The sequence below is a fragment of the Otolemur garnettii genome, unplaced genomic scaffold (genome assembly GCF_000181295.1).
Source record: "Otolemur garnettii isolate 467f Iridium unplaced genomic scaffold, OtoGar3 scaffold00083, whole genome shotgun sequence".
In the NCBI taxonomy this organism is placed as follows: domain Eukaryota; kingdom Metazoa; phylum Chordata; class Mammalia; order Primates; family Galagidae; genus Otolemur; species Otolemur garnettii.
The window spans coordinates 7398091-7405228 of record NW_003852478.1 but is presented as its reverse complement, the minus strand read 5'-3'; the positions used below and the strand labels follow the sequence as shown (position 1 = coordinate 7405228).

The following is a 7138-nucleotide window of genomic DNA, read 5'->3' as shown; positions in this document are numbered from 1 at the left end:
AGAACTTCCCTTTCCTCCCATGAGAACTTCCCTTTCCTCCCATGAGAACATCCCTTTTCTTCCCTTTCCTCCCTTGAGTTTGTATTTTCCTTTGAGTGTGCCGTTCCTGATGTCCTAGTCATGAACGGAAGGTTTCTAAGGGACACTGATGCCCAGATTCTTTTGGAGCTGTGAGTTTCTCCTGGACGACTATGGTGCATTTCTCGTCTCTTGTGACAGAGTTGCAGAGCCCGTAAAGTCTGCTTCCTGGGAGAGCCCCCTCCCCTTCACCTTTGCTTCCAGTGAAGACCCACCCCTGGCAGATCCCTGGGCTGGACATCGATGGCTGCGTCCCTCTGCCGTCACCCTGCTCCTGAGTTTCCAACCGTCTATCCCACTCCTGAAGCTTTCCTTCCCTCTCCCTGTGAAGACCTGCCTCATCGCAGAGTTTAAGTGCCTTCCTCCCCTCCCCTCCTTCTTCCTCTTCCCCATGGCCCTACCTGTGTCTTCTCACATATTCCCATATTTGGTCTTCCCTAGTGAGAGACATAAAATCAATGAGTGCAAAGACAATCGTGGTACCAGTCTCATCCGTTGCCCCTCCCTGAGCTAGATGGTCCCTCCTGGGGGACGTCGTCCTCTTAGACCAACATCTACCTCTGACCTGTCTGGCTGTCTGCTGGTGTTACGCTTTTGCTAGACCTTCCCTTAAAGCAGTAATTCTGTAAGATTTTGGACTGTGAATCGCAGGTAACAGACAACACCTGTGTGCTCCTGTACCTTAACCACAGACACACCTCCCATAGTACTTCTGTTTTATGTGAAGCCTGAGTCAGTCCTTCTCAAATCTATCTGTGAGACCACTTTGGACAGTTGTCTCAATCTTCAGGGACCCCTGCTTGCTCTTACTGTGGCCTCTATAAACCCCCCCTAAGAAACTGCTTCCTCCTGTTTTTCTGGATTTCGGCTCCCTTTGAAGAAGCCATTCTAGTCACTTCTCTCTCTCCATCCATTAGATAATTAATCCCCCTATTCATGTTTTCCATCTTGCAACTACTAGAATACCTCACCTCTTCCCTCTCTCATTAAGTCATCAGACCTGAATTTACCTCCTGTGCCCTGGGTTTTGAGATTATCTTCCTTTCTGGATGCTAAGAAAAACGTTCTCTTCTCCCACTGCCATCCGCCTGCTCTTTCATCCTTCCCTTCCACTCTTCCTGTATTCCTGTTCTGGTGGTAAAGATGAATCCTATGTTCTGTGCCACTTGAGCTCCTCCGGGGTTTCCAGAGACAGAAAGTTCTAGGCCATGGACCCTACTCATCTCAGGAAGATAGCACATTCTCTTTTCAATAAGGATCATCCACCTCTCTATCAACAAACCCGCCACGCTTGTGTGAGTAAGGCCAGCTAAAGCCATGAGAAGATCACTAAATCCAGGGTCAATATGAAACCACACACAGCAGCCAATGGAAGAGCCAGGAAACTGTTAGTGACATCTCTGCTTGCCTCCCGTGGTCCTGTAGGCCACCAGCCAATTTGTAGCATGTGTGTCACATTGTCACCTAGGTTTGACGCTAGTGATTTGAGGATATGACCTCACAGATTAGTGCTCTGTAGCATGCATGAAATTTGTTTTTCCTTTTTTTTTTTCCAGTTTGATGTCTTTGCCTGCAGACATGACTGAGAAATACAATAAACACAACCAATATTGTTCTGCCTTCTCAGGCCTAAAATGATCTCATCTCTGACTCAGCTTTACCTTAAAACAGTGCCTACGCCAAGCAGTGCCTGTGACGCTGAAGCCAAGTGTCAGCTCTCTGCACACTGGGACTAGATAATATGTGTGGACTGAAGCCTGTGCTGGCCCCAAGCCAGCCGCTCCATGAAAATAAGGTTTCCACTGACAGCAGTGCTCACCCGGAGAGAAATCCCGCGAGCCCCACTCACTGAGCCTGCGGCCCAAAGCTACTCGAACAAGAGCACTTTGGAAACCTCACTCTGCACCTGCTATTTTTTTCTCCAAATGCTTCCTTTTGTCAATATCTCATGATTCTGAGTCCACACCACAGATGTTAACATTTTTGGAGAGCTCAAGAAAAAACACCCACCCTCTCCACCTATGTTTAGATAATTGACTAAGTTAAGAAGAGGGAAACTAGACTGTCATCCTATCACCAAGAAAGTTGTTCAAGAAAGTGGCCTGTAGCCTGAGAACTCACCCCTGAGTCATCCAGGCAAGGGCTGATCTGCGCAACCACAGCCACCCTCTCCTCCAGGACAGAAAACAGTCAGAGCTGGGGCTTGGACCTAGGATTCCTGCCCCTCACAGCTCTGGGACATGTCACCTCTGTGGCCCTTGGTTTAACCAGAGAGCTCTGAGGTAGCTTCAAGAACCAATGATTCTGTGGCTTTCGGGGTAATAGGATCCCACCTGTTTTTCTCTCCAGGCTTGAACTATTTTCCAGCCCCGACTTTGTCAGGCAACTCCAAAGGTTCTAGAGGCCACTCATTCACAAAGCTTCGCATTTTCCACCAGTACTCCTGCTGCCCGCCCTCCCATCCTAACTTAACTCCACTCAACCTTTCCTCCCTCCTTCCTGCCTTTCTTTTCCATTTGCTGATGTCTCTGGACCCTTGGGTTTGGTTTCCCCTTAAATTGAAGTCCCACCACCCTCAGTTCTTGCCACTTCACTCTGGGAGCCCCTAATTCTTCCCAGCCCTTCTTTCGAGCCACATAAACATCGCAGAACATCCCCAGCCCTCAGGACAGAAAGGAATTAACAAAAATACACATCTCACACCATGCCACTCATGGAAAGACATTTCCTTCTAATCCGTGAGCCTGCCTCAGATGGTTTGTCCCTTCTCCGATTGCTTGCCCTGGGGAAGAAATGGCCTAACTTTTCCAGTGGGGCAGTTAAACTTTAAAGACCCTCTCATCTGCCATGGATTGGGCCTGCCTGGGGGAGGGAGCTGTTATTATTTAATGTGTTATCAGCGGCCTCTGACTCTCCTGCGCCCCTCATGGGTAACACTCTCACTGCTCACATGCTTTGCAGATCTCCGCGGGCGTTTCTGTACGGTATCACCACCATGCGGATGCTGATAAATGCCGTATAAAAGTCTATTAAGTTGATCTAATGGCTGCCACACTGGTCCCCTAACGACACAGCAGATAGGAGGGTCTTTAAGTTTAAGTGCTTCCCGGAAGGCTTGGAATTATTTCCCTTGCTGGACTGTGGTTTAAATAACCAAGCTGTAACTATTAAGGGGATTTTCTCAAGGCTCCAACCTTCGAACCCCAAGCTCAAAGTAGAGGCTTCTCATGGGCAACCACTTAGTCAGGTTCCTAGAGACAAGTTTGCAAAACACTCAGATTTATTATTTAAATTTTCTCTTCTAAGCTTTCCCGCCCTCACCCCTGTGCCTTTCTCGCTGGTTGTCACTTTCTCCTTCCCTTCGGCCTTTGCACTAATCTACTTTCTGCCTCTGTAGATGTGTCTATGGTAAGGTGACCAGATTTTAACATTGGTGAAGCGGGACACCATTGACGGGAGGCGGGGGTGGGGGTAGGGTGGGGGTGTGTGTTCCTAATTAAAAATTTGGTCTATGTGGAGCAACAAAATTTTTCATAGAACTCAAAAACAGTATTGTTATTGTAATATATATGTTTTTAATTTCAACATAAGTACAATTTACAAATATAATACATTAAAAAAATATATGTATAGGGCGGTGCCTGTGGCTTAAAGGAGTTGGGTACCAGTCCACCTGGGCAACCTTGCCCAGGAGCAGAGTAGGGAGTTTACATTAGCCTTTTCATTCCCAAATGGAGTTACATTAACCTTTTCAGCAGCCATATATTCCCTTCCAGTTGTCCCGCCTTTTCCTTGCTTGTCATGCATTCTTTCCAAAAATTGGGACTTTTTTAAAACGTCGCGGGACACGGGATAAATTGTTAAAAATTGGGACCGTCCCGCCAAAAGTGGGACGTCTGGTCACCTTAGTCTATGGGGAACATTTCAGATATTTTGAGACAGAGTCTCACTCTGTTGCCTCTGGGTAGAGAGTCGTGGGATCATCATAACTCACAGCAAACTCAAAATCTTGGGCTTAGGTGATTCTCTTACCTCAGCCTCCCAAATAGCTAGGACCACGAGCACCCACCACAACGCCTGGGGTAATTTTTCTATTTTTAGTAGAGATGGAATCTTGCTCTTGCTCAAGTGACCCACATGTCCAGATCTCCCAGGGGGCCAGGATTACAGATAGAGCTTGTGTCTGGCTCCTTCCGCTCAGGGCATTTTCAGAGTTATTCCAAATTGTAGCACATATCAGTACTCCATCCCTTTTTAATTCCTGAAGACTATTCTGTGGTGTAGATACATTTTATTTTATTTTATTTGCTGTTTGTTTACTTATTTTTTATTTTTTTAGAGAGAGTCTCACTCTGTCACCTTGGATAGAGTGCTGTGGCATCATAATAGCTCACAACAATCTCAAACTCTGATGCTCAAGCAATCCTCTTGCCTCAGCCTCCCAAGTAGTGGGACTATGGGCACTTGCCACAACACTCGGCTAGTTTTTCATATTCTTAGTAGAGATCGGATCTCATTCTTGCTCAGACTGGTCTCAAACAACTGAGCTCAAGCAATCCTCCTTTCTCCACCTCTCAGAATGCTCTGGTTACAGGTGTGAGCTGCTGAGCCCAGCCTATATAGATAAATTCTATTTGTCTATCACCAGTTGATGGACATTTGGCTTGTTACCAATTTTGACTGTTATGGATAATGTCCCTATGGATGTCCGTGCATGGCTTTTTGTGTGGACCTATGTCTCCATTTCTCTTGCGTGTACGTCTGGAAGTGGCATTGCTGGGTGACATGGTGACTCTGTGTCTAACACTTCAGACATTGCCAGGCCGCTTTCCAAAGGGACTGCATGGTTTCACACCCTTGCAGCAGTGTGTGAGGGCTGCAGTTCTCCACATGATAGCCCTCACTTACTTTCTTTCTTTCTATTCTATACTTCCAATGGCTACCAAATGGTACCTTGCTATGGTATTGATTTGTATGGCCCTGGGGTTAGGGATGCGGAACATCCTTTCTTCTGCTTTTAGGCCTCTGCATATTATTTTGAAGAAGTGTTTACTACGATCCTCGGACCATTCTGCTGGCTACTTGTCTTTTTGGTTGAGTCCATCCACTTCTCTTCGTTTCCCTAATTCAAGACAGCCTCGTGTTTCACCTGGACCACTCCATAAGCGTACTAGTCAATCTTCCCCTGTCCTCTCTTGTTGGACCACACTAGTCAATCTTCCCCTGTCCTCTCTGGCTCTGTTCCAACCTCTCTTTGTATGGCAGCCAATATAGTATTTTTAAAGCACAAATCTGTTCTCATCGCTTCTTACCTTTGGTTGTTTCCCATTGCTCTTCAGACAGAACCTCGAATGCTTCACGTGGACCACAGGACCCATGGTGACTTTTCCATCCCTATTTGAACCTTTTGTCCCCTCTGTGCCACCCACACTGGTGTCCTCTCAGATGCTCAAATACCCCACATTCCCTCCCACTTCTGAGCTTCCACTTAGGTGGCTGGTTGCTGCAGATCCTGAAGATGCTGCAGTGGCCAAGTTCCATATACCCCCTCATCTCTTGGGGTGGACAGTCTGGATGGGGACACAGAGAGTGAACAATCAATCAGACAAATGGCAACATGATGCCAGCTGCAGAAGGGGCCAGGGAGGAAGAGTGAGATGCTTTGTTTCCTCTGCACAGAAAACTCTTGTTTCCTGCCCGGCCTGAGCAGCCATTCAGCTAACATGTCACTTGTTCAGTGAATCTTTCCAGGACCCCCAAGTTTGGTCAAATTCCTCCCTAAAGCACCCTGAAAATCCCTTTGGAGCTTATATCAGAAATTCAAATCAAATACTTTACATTTCTGTAATTATTTGCTCAATATCCACCTGCCCGCTGCCTTGTAAGTCTTCCTGCCTGCTGTGTCCACAGACCTTAGCACCATCTCTGATCCATGGGTAGTGGTTGAGTGAATACATGAATGCAGGAGTAGAATGAATGAATGATGGCCAGAACCCTAGATGCTCAGCAGCTCTCCCACAGGACATCTGCTGTCTCTGGGCCTCCCACTTCTATTTTTTAAATTTTTAATTATCATGGGCACATAATAATTGTACATCTTTATAGGGCACTTGTGATATTTTGAAACACACATATGATGTGAATTAATCAAATCAGGGTGTTGGGGTATCTTCAGGGACTTACCATTTCTTTGTGTAAGGAACATTCCAATTCCACTCTGTTAGCTATTTTAAAGCACACCCTAGCCTTCTGCTTCCGGGTTGGAGGAATGGTGTTAACCCTGTAGTGTTCTTAGATGTCAGCACTGGTGGCCAGGAAGTTGGCCGCATGAAGATCAAGCTCTTTGCAGATGTTGTGCCTATTGCAGACATTGTGCCTAAAACAGCGGAGAACTTTAGGCAATTCTGCCCTGGAGAATTCAGAAAAGATGGGGTTCCAGCAGGATACAAAGGGAGCACCTTCCACAGGGTTATAAAGGACTTCATGATTCAGGGTGTCGATTTTGTTAATGGAGATGGTACTGGAGTCGCCAGTATTTACCAGGGGCCATTTGAAGATGACAATTTTAAACTTAGGCACTCTGCTCCAGGCCTCCTTTCCATGGCAAACAGTGGTCCCAGTACCAATGGCTGTCAATTCTTTATCACCTGCTCTAAGTGCGATTGGATGGATGGAAAGCATGTAGTGTTTGGAAAAATCATTGATGGACTTCTAGTGATGAGAAAGATTGAGAATGTTCCCACAGGCCCCATCAATAAGCCCAAGCTGCCTGTGGTGATCTCACTGTGGGGAAATACAGTCCAGACCAATAATGAACCAGTCCTCCCATGGCTGGGGTGATGTTCTCAAGTAAGAGAATGTGGACTGCCCTCCGTGTTGCCCTGCCTGCTGCTGCCCATTTGATCAAGAGACCCTGGAAGTAGCACAGATTCAGAACCTAAGATCATGTTTAAGTTTTCAACTGTAAATAAAGTTTTTTATGATTTTTTGAAAAAAAATAAAAAATAACTTACAGTTGATTGCACCCACGTCTTTCATTGCCACTGTTCAAGTCCTAGAT

At 46.3% G+C, this 7138-nt stretch overlaps 1 pseudogene; it reads left to right on the top strand.

Annotated features, from left to right (window-relative positions):
• The window catches only part of LOC111726851, a 13407-nt pseudogene extending 6489 nt beyond the window's left edge, over positions 1–6918 (top strand).
• The last annotated feature ends 220 nt before the right edge of the window (positions 6919–7138 follow it).